The sequence below is a fragment of the Coffea eugenioides genome, unplaced genomic scaffold (assembly GCF_003713205.1).
Source record: "Coffea eugenioides isolate CCC68of unplaced genomic scaffold, Ceug_1.0 ScVebR1_438;HRSCAF=1116, whole genome shotgun sequence".
Lineage (NCBI taxonomy): Eukaryota > Viridiplantae > Streptophyta > Magnoliopsida > Gentianales > Rubiaceae > Coffea > Coffea eugenioides.
In genome coordinates, this window is record NW_020864275.1 from 1 (window position 1) to 12246 (window position 12246).

General features: G+C 42.3%; 18 non-coding genes and 2 pseudogenes across 18 annotated transcripts; all 20 read left to right on the plus strand.

The window, feature by feature from the left end:
• The first annotated feature begins 369 nt into the window (after positions 1 to 369).
• Positions 370 to 488, plus strand: LOC113758265. The gene has a single exon (XR_003466657.1). It is a non-coding gene; the product is annotated as a 5S ribosomal RNA (ribosomal RNA).
• Positions 489 to 904: 416 nt separating this feature from the next.
• LOC113758272 lies at positions 905 to 1023 on the plus strand. Its single transcript, XR_003466662.1, has one exon. It is a non-coding gene; the product is annotated as a 5S ribosomal RNA (ribosomal RNA).
• A 415-nt stretch (positions 1024 to 1438) lies between these two features.
• LOC113758268 lies at positions 1439 to 1557 on the plus strand (annotated as a pseudogene).
• Positions 1558 to 1973: 416 nt separating this feature from the next.
• On the plus strand, positions 1974 to 2092 carry LOC113758256. Its single transcript, XR_003466649.1, has one exon. It is a non-coding gene; the product is annotated as a 5S ribosomal RNA (ribosomal RNA).
• Positions 2093 to 2487: 395 nt separating this feature from the next.
• Positions 2488 to 2606, plus strand: LOC113758260. Its single transcript, XR_003466653.1, has one exon. It is a non-coding gene; the product is annotated as a 5S ribosomal RNA (ribosomal RNA).
• Positions 2607 to 3546: 940 nt separating this feature from the next.
• Positions 3547 to 3665, plus strand: LOC113758252. Its single transcript, XR_003466645.1, has one exon. It is a non-coding gene; the product is annotated as a 5S ribosomal RNA (ribosomal RNA).
• A 414-nt stretch (positions 3666 to 4079) lies between these two features.
• On the plus strand, positions 4080 to 4198 carry LOC113758261. Its single transcript, XR_003466654.1, has one exon. It is a non-coding gene; the product is annotated as a 5S ribosomal RNA (ribosomal RNA).
• Positions 4199 to 4614: 416 nt separating this feature from the next.
• LOC113758258 lies at positions 4615 to 4733 on the plus strand. The gene has a single exon (XR_003466651.1). It is a non-coding gene; the product is annotated as a 5S ribosomal RNA (ribosomal RNA).
• A 415-nt stretch (positions 4734 to 5148) lies between these two features.
• Positions 5149 to 5267, plus strand: LOC113758253. The gene has a single exon (XR_003466646.1). It is a non-coding gene; the product is annotated as a 5S ribosomal RNA (ribosomal RNA).
• A 416-nt stretch (positions 5268 to 5683) lies between these two features.
• Positions 5684 to 5802, plus strand: LOC113758266. The gene has a single exon (XR_003466658.1). It is a non-coding gene; the product is annotated as a 5S ribosomal RNA (ribosomal RNA).
• Positions 5803 to 6217: 415 nt separating this feature from the next.
• Positions 6218 to 6336, plus strand: LOC113758269 (annotated as a pseudogene).
• A 416-nt stretch (positions 6337 to 6752) lies between these two features.
• On the plus strand, positions 6753 to 6871 carry LOC113758257. The gene has a single exon (XR_003466650.1). It is a non-coding gene; the product is annotated as a 5S ribosomal RNA (ribosomal RNA).
• Positions 6872 to 7266: 395 nt separating this feature from the next.
• Positions 7267 to 7385, plus strand: LOC113758262. The gene has a single exon (XR_003466655.1). It is a non-coding gene; the product is annotated as a 5S ribosomal RNA (ribosomal RNA).
• A 416-nt stretch (positions 7386 to 7801) lies between these two features.
• Positions 7802 to 7920, plus strand: LOC113758259. Its single transcript, XR_003466652.1, has one exon. It is a non-coding gene; the product is annotated as a 5S ribosomal RNA (ribosomal RNA).
• Positions 7921 to 8336: 416 nt separating this feature from the next.
• On the plus strand, positions 8337 to 8455 carry LOC113758264. The gene has a single exon (XR_003466656.1). It is a non-coding gene; the product is annotated as a 5S ribosomal RNA (ribosomal RNA).
• Positions 8456 to 9951: 1496 nt separating this feature from the next.
• On the plus strand, positions 9952 to 10070 carry LOC113758270. The gene has a single exon (XR_003466660.1). It is a non-coding gene; the product is annotated as a 5S ribosomal RNA (ribosomal RNA).
• Positions 10071 to 10486: 416 nt separating this feature from the next.
• LOC113758254 lies at positions 10487 to 10605 on the plus strand. The gene has a single exon (XR_003466647.1). It is a non-coding gene; the product is annotated as a 5S ribosomal RNA (ribosomal RNA).
• A 415-nt stretch (positions 10606 to 11020) lies between these two features.
• LOC113758271 lies at positions 11021 to 11139 on the plus strand. Its single transcript, XR_003466661.1, has one exon. It is a non-coding gene; the product is annotated as a 5S ribosomal RNA (ribosomal RNA).
• Positions 11140 to 11555: 416 nt separating this feature from the next.
• Positions 11556 to 11674, plus strand: LOC113758255. The gene has a single exon (XR_003466648.1). It is a non-coding gene; the product is annotated as a 5S ribosomal RNA (ribosomal RNA).
• A 415-nt stretch (positions 11675 to 12089) lies between these two features.
• Positions 12090 to 12208, plus strand: LOC113758267. Its single transcript, XR_003466659.1, has one exon. It is a non-coding gene; the product is annotated as a 5S ribosomal RNA (ribosomal RNA).
• The last annotated feature ends 38 nt before the right edge of the window (positions 12209 to 12246 follow it).

Consider the following 12246-nt stretch of genomic DNA (forward strand, 5'->3'; position numbering starts at 1 on the left):
GTAGTAATTTAGCTCCGTCGGAACGATTGCTTAATATTTTGCTTCGTGTCGAAGCGTGAAGGAGGATCTGAAGGCGCGAGACAAATCAGGAACGGTACGGCTCGATCAAAGCCCGGATCGTCGCTCAAATTTGTCGGCGCAAATGTATCAGCGCAAGCGTGAAGGATTGATTTCATGATAATTTAGAGTTGCGGGATGATGGAAAAAAACAGGGGGCAAATCAATAACAAAAAAAAATATGAAAGCAAATAAATAAAAGGATAATAGGAAAATGCTTGAATTGACGCTTAAAATGAATTTCGGTCTAGAAAAGCCACACTGCTTCGCAGGACGGGGTAGTTTAAAAGAATAAAGCGAAAGGAATATGGCGGGTGCGATCATACCAGCACTAATGCACCAGATCCCATCAGAACTTCGAAATTAAGCGTGTTTGGGCGAGAGTAGTACTTGGATTGGTGACCCCCTGGGAAGTCCTCGTGTTGCACCCCTCTCTTTTTTGTTTCGAAATCCAAATTTCCTATTCGTTCTTTATCCTGTAGTAATTTAGCTCCGTCGGAACGATTGCTTAATATTTTGCTTCTTGTCGAAGCGTGAAGGAGGATCTGAAGGCGCGAGACAAATCAGGAACGGTACGGCTCGATCAAAGCCCGGATCGTCACTCAAATTTGTCGGCGCAAATGTATCAGCGCAAGCGTGAAGGATTGATTTCATGATAATTTAGAGTTGCGGGATGATGGAAAAAAATAGGGGGCAAATCAATAACAAAAAAAAATATGAAAGCAAATAAATAAAAGGATAATAGGAAAATGCTTCAATTGACACTTAAAATGAATTTCGGTCTAGAAAAGCCACACTGCTTCGCAGGACGGGGTAGTTTAAAAGAATAAAGCGAAAGCAACATGGCGGGTGCGATCATACCAGCACTAATGCACCGGATCCCATCAGAACTCCGAAGTTAAGCATGCTTGGGCGAGAGTAGTACTAGGATGGGTGACCCTCTGGGAATTCCTCTTGTTGCACCCCTCTCTTTTTTGTTTCGAAATTCAAATTTTCTATTCGTTCTTTATCCTGTAGTAATTTAGGTCCTTCGGAACGATTGCCTTATATTTTGCTTCTTCTCGAAGCATGAAGGCGGATCTGAAGGCGCGAGACAAATCAGGAACGGTACGGCTCGATCAAAGCCCGGATCGTCGCTCAAATTTGTCGGCGCAAATGTATCACCGCAAGCGTGAAGGATTGATTTCATGATAATTTAGAGTTGCGGGAAGATGGAAAAAAACAGGGTGCAAATCAATAACAAAAAAAAATATAAAGTAAATAAATAAAAGGATAAGAGGAAAATGCTTCAATTGACGCTTAAAATGAATTCCGGTCTAGAAAAGCCACACTGCTTCGCTGGACGGGGTAGTTTAAAAGAATAAAGTGAAAGGAACGTTGTGGGTGAGATCATACCAGCACTAATGCACCGTATCCCATCAGAACTCCGAAGTTAAGCGTGCTTGGGCGTGAGCAGTATTAGGATGGGTGACCCCTTGGGAATTGTTCTTGTTGCACCCCTCTCTTTTTTGCTTCGAAATTCAAATTTTCTATTCGTTCTTTATCCTGTAGTAATTTAGGTCCTTCGGAACGATTGCTTTATATTTTGCTTCTTCTCGAAGGATGAAGGCGGATCTGAAGGCGCGAGAGAATTCAGGAACGGTACGGCTCGATCAAAGCCCGGATCATCGCTCAAATTTGTCGGCGCAAATGTATCAGCGCTAGCGTGATGGATTGATTTGATGACAATTTATTGTTGCGCGATGAGGGAAAAAAACAGGGTGCAAATCAATAACAAAAAAAAATATGAAAGCAAATAAACAAAAGGGTAAGAGAAAAATGCTTGAATTGACGCTTAAAATGAATTTCGGTCTAGAAAAGCCACACTGCTTCGCAGGACGGGGTAGTTTAAAAGAATAAAGTGAAAGGAACATGGCGGGTACGATCATACCAGCACTAATGCACCGGATCCCATCAGAACTCCGAAGTTAAGCATGCTTGGGCGAGAGTAGTACTAGGATGGGTGACCCCCTGGGAATTCTTCTTGTTGCACCCCTCTTTTTTTTGTTTCGAAATCCAAATTTCCTATTCGTTCTTTATCCTGTAGTAATTTAGCTCCGTCGGAACGATTGCTTAATATTTTGCTTCTTGTCGAAGCGTGAAGGAGGATCTGAAGGCGCGAGACAAATCAGGAACGGTACGGCTCGATCAAATTTGTCGACGCAAATGTATCACCGCAAGCGTGAAGGATTGATTTCATGATAATTTAGAGTTGCGGGATGATGGAAAAAAACAGGGTGCAAATCAATAACAAAAAAAATATAAAGTAAATAAATAAAAGGATAAGAGGAAAATGCTTCAATTGACGCTTAAAATGAATTCCGGTCCAGAAAAGCCACACTGCTTCGCTGGACGGGGTAGTTTAAAAGAATAAAGCGAAAGGAACGTTATGGGTGCGATCATACCAGCACTAATGCACCGTATCCCATCAGAACTCCGAAGTTAAGCGTGCTTGGGCGTAAGCAGTATTAGGATGGGTGACCCCCTGGGAAGTCCTCGTGATGCACCCCTCTCTTTTTTGTTTCGAAATTCAAATTTCCTATTCGTTCTTTATCCTGTAGTAATTTAGCTCCGTCGGAACGATTGCTTAATATTTTGCTTCGTGTCGAAGCGTGAAGGAGGATCTGAAGGCGCGAGACAAATCAGGAACGGTACGGCTCGATCAAAGCCCGGATCGTCGCTCAAATTTGTCGGCGCAAATGTATCAGCGCAAGCGTGAAGGATTGATTTCATGACAATTTAGAGTTGCGGGATGATGGAAAAAAACAGGGGGCAAATCAATAACAAAAAATATGAAAGCAAATAATAAAAGATAATAGAAAATGCATAATTGACGCTTAAAATGAATTTCGGTCTAGAAAAGCACACTGCTTCGCAGGAAGGGGTAGTTTAAAAGAAAAAGCGAAAGGAAATATGGCGGCGTGCGAATCATGACCACCCTAATGCAAGCCGGATCCATCAGAATTCGAAAATTAAGCGTGTTTGGGCGAGAGTAGGTAAACTTGGATTGGTGACCCCTGGAGTCCTCGTGTTGGCACCCTCTCTCTTTTTTGTTTCGAAATCCAAATTTCCCTTATTCGTTATAATCCGTATAATTTAGCTCCGTCGAACGATTGCTTTAATATTTGCTTCTTGTTCGAAGCGTGAAGGAGGATCTGAAGGCGTAGACAATCAGGAACGGTACGGCTCCGAATTCAAGCCCGATGCGCTCAACATTTGTCGGCCGCAACATGTATCAGCGCATGCGTGAAGGATTGATTCATGATATTAAGTTGCGGGATGATGGAAAAAAATAAGGGGCAAATCAATAACAAAAAAAAATGAAAGGGCAAATAAATAAAAGGATAGGAAAATGCTTCAATTGACACTTAAAATGAATTTCGGTCTAGAAAAGCCACACTGCTTCGCAGGACGGGGTAGTTTAAAAGAATAAAGCGAAAGAAACATGGCGGGTGCGATCATACCAGCACTAATGCACCGGATCCCATCAGAACTCCGAAGTTAAGCATGCTTGGGCGAGAGTAGTACTAGGATGGGTGACCCCCTGGGAATTCCTCTTGTTGCACCCCTCTCTTTTTTGTTTCGAAATTCAAATTTTCTATTCGTTCTTTATCCTGTAGTAATTTAGGTCCTTCGGAACGATTGCTTTATATTTTGCTTCTTCTCGAAGCATGAAGGCGGATCTGAAGGCGCGAGACAAATCAGGAACGGTACGGCTCGATCAAAGCCCGGATCGTCGCTCAAATTTGTCGGCGCAAATGTATCACCGCAAGCGTGAAGGATTGATTTCATGATAATTTAGAGTTGCGGGATGATGGAAAAAAACAAGGTGCAAATCAATAACAAAAAAAATATAAAGTAAATAAATAAAAGGATAAGAGGAAAATGCTTCAATTGACGCTTAAAATGAATTCCGGTCCAGAAAAGCCACACTGCTTCGCTGGACGGGGTAGTTTAAAAGAATAAAGCGAAAGGAACGTTATGGGTGCGATCATACCAGCACTAATGCACCGTATCCCATCAGAACTCCGAAGTTAAGCGTGCTTGGGCGTAAGCAGTATTAGGATGGGTGACCCCCTGGGAAGTCCTCGTGATGCACCCCTCTCTTTTTTGTTTCGAAATCCAAATTTCCTATTCGTTCTTTATCCTGTAGTAATTTAGCTCCGTCGGAACGATTGCTTAATATTTTGCTTCGTGTCGAAGCGTGAAGGAGGATCTGAAGGCGCGAGACAAATCAGGAACGGTACGGCTCGATCAAAGCCCGGATCGTCGCTCAAATTTGTCGGCGCAAATGTATCAGCGCAAGCGTGAAGGATTGATTTCATGACAATTTAGAGTTGCGGGATGATGGAAAAAAACAGGGGGCAAATCAATAACAAAAAAAAATATGAAAGCAAATAAATAAAAGGATAATAGGAAAATGCTTGAATTGACGCTTAAAATGAATTTCGGTCTAGAAAAGCCACACTGCTTCGCAGGACGGGGTAGTTTAAAAGAATAAAGCGAAAGGAATATGGCGGGTGCGATCATACCAGCACTAATGCACCGGATCCCATCAGAACTTCGAAATTAAGCGTGTTTGGGCGAGAGTAGTACTTGGATTGGTGACCCCCTGGGAAGTCCTCGTGTTGCACCCCTCTCTTTTTTGTTTCGAAATCCAAATTTCCTATTCGTTCTATATCCTGTAGTAATTTAGCTCCGTCGGAACGATTGCTTAATATTTTGCTTCTTGTCGAAGCGTGAAGGAGGATCTGAAGGCGTGAGACAAATCAGGAACGGTACGGCTCGATCAAAAGCCCGGATCGTCGCTAAATTTGTCGCGCAAATGTAATCAGCGCAAGCGTGAAGGATGATTTCATGATAATTTAGAGTTGCGGGATGATGGAAAAAAATAGGGGGCAAATCAATAACAAAAAAAAATATGAAAGCAAATAAATAAAAGGATAATAGGAAAATGCTTCAATTGACACTTAAAATGAATTTCGGTCTAGAAAAGCCACACTGCTTCGCAGGACGGGGTAGTTTAAAAGAATAAAGCGAAAGCAACATGGCGGGTGCGATCATACCAGCACTAATGCACCGGATCCCATCAGAACTCCGAAGTTAAGCATGCTTGGGCGAGAGTAGTACTAGGATGGGTGACCCTCTGGGAATTCCTCTTGTTGCACCCCTCTCTTTTTTGTTTCGAAATTCAAATTTTCTATTCGTTCTTTATCCTGTAGTAATTTAGGTCCTTCGGAACGATTGCCTTATATTTTGCTTCTTCTCGAAGCATGAAGGCGGATCTGAAGGCGCGAGACAAATCAGGAACGGTACGGCTCGATCAAAGCCCGGATCGTCGCTCAAATTTGTCGGCGCAAATGTATCAGCGCAAGCGTGAAGGATTGATTTCATGATAATTTAGAGTTGCGGGATGATGGAAAAAAACAGGGGGCATATCAATAACAAAAAAAAATATGAAAGCAAATAAATAAAAGGATAATAGGAAAATGCTTGAATTGACGCTTAAAATGAATTTCGGTCTAGAAAAGCCACACTGCTTCGCAGGACGGGGTAGTTTAAAAGAATAAAGCGAAAGGAATATGGCGGGTGCGATCATACCAGCACTAATGCACCAGATCCCATCAGAACTTCGAAATTAAGCGTGTTTGGGCGAGAGTAGTACTTGGATTGGTGACCCCCTGGGAAGTCCTCGTGTTGCACCCCTCTCTTTTTTGTTTCGAAATCCAAATTTCCTATTCGTTCTTTATCCTGTAGTAATTTAGCTCCGTCGGAACGATTGCTTAATATTTTGTTTCTTGTCGAAGCGTGAAGGAGGATCTGAAGGCGCGAGACAAATCAGGAACGGTACGGCTCGATCAAAGCCCGGATCGTCGCTCAAATTTGTCGGCGCAAATGTATCAGCGCAAGCGTGAAGGATTGATTTCATGATAATTTAGAGTTGCGGGAAGATGGAAAAAAACAGGGTGCAAATCAATAACAAAAAAAAATATAAAGTAAATAAATAAAAGGATAAGAGGAAAATGCTTCAATTGACGCTTAAAATGAATTCCGGTCTAGAAAAGCCACACTGCTTCGCTGGACGGGGTAGTTTAAAAGAATAAAGTGAAAGGAACGTTGTGGGTGAGATCATACCAGCACTAATGCACCGTATCCCATCAGAACTCCGAAGTTAAGCGTGCTTGGGCGTGAGCAGTATTAGGATGGGTGACCCCTTGGGAATTGTTCTTGTTGCACCCCTCTCTTTTTTGCATCGGAATTCAAATTTTCTATTCGTTCTTTATCCTGTAGTAATTTAGGTCCTTCGGAACGATTGCTTTATATTTTGCTTCTTCTCGAAGGATGAAGGCGGATCTGAAGGCGCGAGAGAATTCAGGAACGGTACGGCTCGATCAAAGCCCGGATCATCGCTCAAATTTGTCGGCGCAAATGTATCAGCGCTAGCGTGATGGATTGATTTGATGACAATTTATTGTTGCGCGATGAGGGAAAAAAACAGGGTGCAAATCAATAACAAAAAAAAATATGAAAGCAAATAAACAAAAGGGTAAGAGAAAAATGCTTGAATTGACGCTTAAAATGAATTTCGGTCTAGAAAAGCCACACTGCTTCGCAGGACGGGGTAGTTTAAAAGAATAAAGTGAAAGGAACATGGCGGGTACGATCATACCAGCACTAATGCACCGGATCCCATCAGAACTCCGAAGTTAAGCATGCTTGGGCGAGAGTAGTACTAGGATGGGTGACCCCCTGGGAATTCTTCTTGTTGCACCCCTCTTTTTTTTGTTTCGAAATCCAAATTTCCTATTCGTTCTTTATCCTGTAGTAATTTAGCTCCGTCGGAACGATTGCTTAATATTTTGCTTCTTGTCGAAGCGTGAAGGAGGATCTGAAGGCGCGAGACAAATCAGGAACGGTACGGCTCGATCAAATTTGTCGACGCAAATGTATCACCGCAAGCGTGAAGGATTGATTTCATGATAATTTAGAGTTGCGGGATGATGGAAAAAAACAGGGTGCAAATCAATAACAAAAAAAATATAAAGTAAATAAATAAAAGGATAAGAGGAAAATGCTTCAATTGACGCTTAAAATGAATTCCGGTCCAGAAAAGCCACACTGATTCGCTGGACGGGGTAGTTTAAAAGAATAAAGCGAAAGGAACGTTATGGGTGCGATCATACCAGCACTAATGCACCGTATCCCATCAGAACTCCGAAGTTAAGCGTGCTTGGGCGTAAGCAGTATTAGGATGGGTGACCCCCTGGGAAGTCCTCGTGATGCACCCCTCTCTTTTTTGTTTCGAAATTCAAATTTCCTATTCGTTCTTTATCCTGTAGTAATTTAGCTCCGTCGGAACGATTGCTTAATATTTTGCTTCGTGTCGAAGCGTGAAGGAGGATCTGAAGGCGCGAGACAAATCAGGAACGGTACGGCTCGATCAAAGCCCGGATCGTCGCTCAAATTTGTCGGCGCAAATGTATCAGCGCAAGCGTGAAGGATTGATTTCATGATAATTTAGAGTTGCGGGATGATGGAAAAAAACAGGGGGCAAATCAATAACAAAAAAAAATATGAAAGCAAATAAATAAAAGGATAATAGGAAAATGCTTGAATTGACGCTTAAAATGAATTTCGGTCTAGAAAAGCCACACTGCTTCGCAGGACGGGGTAGTTTAAAAGAATAAAGCGAAAGGAATATGGCGGGTGCGATCATACCAGCACTAATGCACCGGATCCCATCAGAACTTCGAAATTAAGCGTGTTTGGGCGAGAGTAGTACTTGGATTGGTGACCCCCTGGGAAGTCCTCGTGTTGCACCCCTCTCTTTTTTGTTTCGAAATCCAAATTTCCTATTCGTTCTTTATCCTGTAGTAATTTAGCTCCGTCGGAACGATTGCTTAATATTTTGCTTCTTGTCGAAGCGTGAAGGAGGATCTGAAGGCGTGAGACAAATCAGGAACGGTACGGCTCGATCAAAGCCCGGATCGTCGCTCAAATTTGTCGGCGCAAATGTATCAGCGCAAGCGTGAAGGATTGATTTCATGATAATTTAGAGTTGCGGGATGATGGAAAAAAATAGGGGGCAAATCAATAACAAAAAAAAATATGAAAGCAAATAAATAAAAGGATAATAGGAAAATGCTTCAATTGACACTTAAAATGAATTTCGGTCTAGAAAAGCCACACTGCTTCGCAGGACGGGGTAGTTTAAAAGAATAAAGCGAAAGGAACATGGCGGGTGCGATCATACCAGCACTAATGCACCGGATCCCATCAGAACTCCGAAGTTAAGCATGCTTGGGCGAGAGTAGTACTAGGATGGGTGACCCCCTGGGAATTCCTCTTGTTGCACCCCTCTCTTTTTTGTTTCGAAATTCAAATTTTCTATTCGTTCTTTATCCTGTAGTAATTTAGGTCCTTCGGAACGATTGCTTTATATTTTGCTTCTTCTCGAAGCATGAAGGCGGATCTGAAGGCGCGAGACAAATCAGGAACGGTACGTCTCGATCAAAGCTCCGGATCGTCGCTCAAATTTTGTCGGCGCAATGTATCGTTACCGCAAGCGTGAAGATTGATTTCATGAATAATTTAGAAGTTGCGGGCATGATGGAAAAAAACAAGGTGCAAACAATACAAAAAAAAATATAAAGTAAATAAATAAATAGGATAAGAGGAAAAATGCTTCAAATGACCTTAAAATGAATTCCGGGTCCAGAAGCCAACTGCTTCGGCTGGACGGGGTATTTAAAGAATAAAGCGAAAAGGAACGTATGGGTGCGATATACAGCACTAATGCAAACCGTATCCCATCAGAACTCCGAAGTTAAGCCGTGCTTGGGGTAAGCAAATATTAGGATGGGTGACCCCCTGGAAGTCCTCGTGATGCCAACCCCTCTCTTTTTTGTTTCGATTATATCCTAAATTTCCTATTCGTTCTTTATCCTGTAGTAATTAGCTCGCGTCGGAACGATTGCTTAATAATTTTTGCTTCGTGTCGAAGCGTGAAGGAGGATCTGAAGGCGCGAGACAAAATCAGGAAACGGTACGGCTCGATCCAAGCCGGATTCGTCGCTCCAAATTTGTCGGCGCAATGTATCAGCTGCAAGCGTGAAGGATTGAATTTTCATGACAATTTAGAAGTTGCGGGATGATGGAAAAAAAACCAGGGGCAAATCATAACAAAAAATATGAAAGCAAATAAATAAAAGATAAATAGGAAAATGCTTGAATTGACGCTTAAAATGAATTTCGGTCTAGAAAAGCCACACTCGTTCGCAGGACGGGGTAGTTAAAAAGAATAAAGGCGAAAGGAAGTTGGCGGGTGCCGATCAATACCAGCACTAATGCACGCGGATCCCTCAGAACTTCGAAATTAAAGCGTGTTTGGGCGAGAGTAGTACTTGGATTGTGACCCACTGGGAATCCTCGTGTTGGCACCTCTCTTTTTTGTTCGAAATCCAATTTCCTATTCGTTCTTTTATCCTGTATGTAATTAGCTCCGTCGGAAACGATTCTTAATATTTTGCCTTTTGCGAAGCGTGAAGGAGGATCTGAAGCGTGAGACAAATAAGTGAACGTACGGCTCGATCAAAGCCCGGATCGTCGTCTCAAGATTTGTCGGCGCAAATGTATCAGCGGCAGCGTGAAGGATTGATTTCATGATAATTTAGAGTTGCGGGATGAATGGAAAATTAGGGGGCAAATCAATAACAAAAAATATGAAAAGCAAAATAAATAAAAGGATAATAGGAAAATGCTTCAAATTGAACTTAAAATGAATTTCGGTCTAGAAAAGCAACACTGCTTCGCAGGACGGGGTAAGTTTAAAAGAATAAAGCGAAAGGAACAGGCGGGTGCGATCATACCAGCACTAATGCACCGGATCCCATCAGAACTCCGAAGTTAAGCATGCTTGGGCGAGAGTAGTACTAGGATGGGTGACCCCCTGGGAATTCCTCTTGTTGCACCCCTCTCTTTTTTGTTTCGAAATTCAAATTTTCTATTCGTTCTTTATCCTGTAGTAATTTAGGTCCTTCGGAACGATTGCCTTATATTTTGCTTCTTCTCGAAGCATGAAGGCGGATCTGAAGGCGCGAGACAAATCAGGAACGGTACGGCTCGATCAAAGCCCGGATCGTCGCTCAAATTTGTCGGCGCAAATGTATCAGCGCAAGCGTGAAGGATTGATTTCATGATAATTTAGAGTTGCGGGATGATGGAAAAAAACAGGGGGCATATCAATAACAAAAAAAAATATGAAAGCAAATAAATAAAAGGATAATAGGAAAATGCTTGAATTGACGCTTAAAATGAATTTCGGTCTAGAAAAGCCACACTGCTTCGCAGGACGGGGTAGTTTAAAAGAATAAAGCGAAAGGAACATGGCGGGTACGATCATACCAGCACTAATGCACCGGATCCCATCAGAACTCCGAAGTTAAGCATGCTTGGGCGAGAGTAGTACTAGGATGGGTGACCCCCTGGGAATTCCTCTTGTTGCACCCCCCTCTTTTTTGTTTCGAAATTCAAATTTTCTATTCGTTCTTTATCCTGTAGTAATTTAGGTCCTTCGGAACGATTGCTTAATATTTTGCTTCTTGTCAAAGCGTGAAGGAGGATCTGAAGGCGCGAGACAAATTAGGAACGGTACGGCTCGATCAAAGCCCGGATCGTCGCTCAAATTTGTCGGCGCAAATGTATCACCGCAAGCGTGAAGGATTGATTTCATGATAATTTAGAGTTGCGGGAAGATGGAAAAAAACAGGGTGCAAATCAATAACAAAAAAAAATATAAAGTAAATAAATAAAAGGATAAGAGGAAAATGCTTCAATTGACGCTTAAAATGAATTCCGGTCTGGAAAAGCCACACTGCTTCGCTGGACGGGGTAGTTTAAAAGAATAATGCGAAAGGAACATGGCGGGTGCGATCATACCAGCACTAATGCACCGGATCCCATCAGAACTCCGAAGTTAAGCATGCTTGGGCGAGAGTAGTACTAGGATGGGTGACCCCCTGGGAATTCCTCTTGTTGCACCCCTCTCTTTTTTGTTTCGAAATTCAAATTTTCTATTCGTTCTTTATCCTGTAGTAATTTAGGTCCTTCGGAACAATTGCTTTATATTTTGCTTCTTCTCGAAGCATGAAAGCGGATCTGAAGGCGCGAGACAAATCAGGAACGGTACGGCTCGATCAAAGCCCGAATCGTCGCTCAAATTTGTCGGCGCAAATGTATCAGCGCAAGCGTGAAGGATTGATTTCATGATAATTTAGAGTTGCGGGATGATGGAAAAAAACAGGGGGCAAATCAATAACAAAAAAAAATATGAAAGCAAATAAATAAAAGGATAATAGGAAAATGCTTGAATTGACGCTTAAAATGAATTTCGGTCTAGAAAAGCCACACTGCTTCGCAGGACGGGGTAGTTTAAAAGAATAAAGCGAAATGAACATGGCGGGTACGATCATACCAGCACTAATGCACCGGATCCCATCAGAACTCCGAAGTTAAGCATGCTTGGGCGAGAGTAGTACTAGGATGGGTGACCCCCTGGGAATTCCTCTTGTTGCACCCCCCTCTTTTTTGTTTCGAAATTCAAATTTTCTATTCGTTCTTTATCCTGTAGTAATTTAGGTCCTTCGGAACGATTGCTTAATATTTTGCTTCTTGTCAAAGCGTGAAGGAGGATCTGAAGGCGCGAGACAAATCAGGAACGGTACGGCTCGATCAAAGCCCGGATCGTCGCTCAAATTTGTCGGCGCAAATGTATCACCGCAAGCGTGAAGGATTGATTTCATGATAATTTAGAGTTCCGGGAAGATGGAAAAAAACAGGGTGCAAATCAATAACAAAAAAAAATATAAAGTAAATAAATAAAAGGATAATAGGAAAATGCTTCAATTGACGCTTAAAATGAATTCCGGTCTAGAAATGCCACACTGCTTCGCTGGACGGGGTAGTTTACAAGAATAAAGTGAAAGGAACGTTGTGGGTGCGATCATACCAGCACTAATGCACCGTATCCCATCAGTACTCCGAAGTTAAGAGTGCTTGGGCGTGAGCAGTATTAGGATGGGTGACCCCTTGGGAATTGTTCTTGTTGCACCCCTCCCTTTTTTGCTTCGAAATTCAAATTTTCTATTCGTT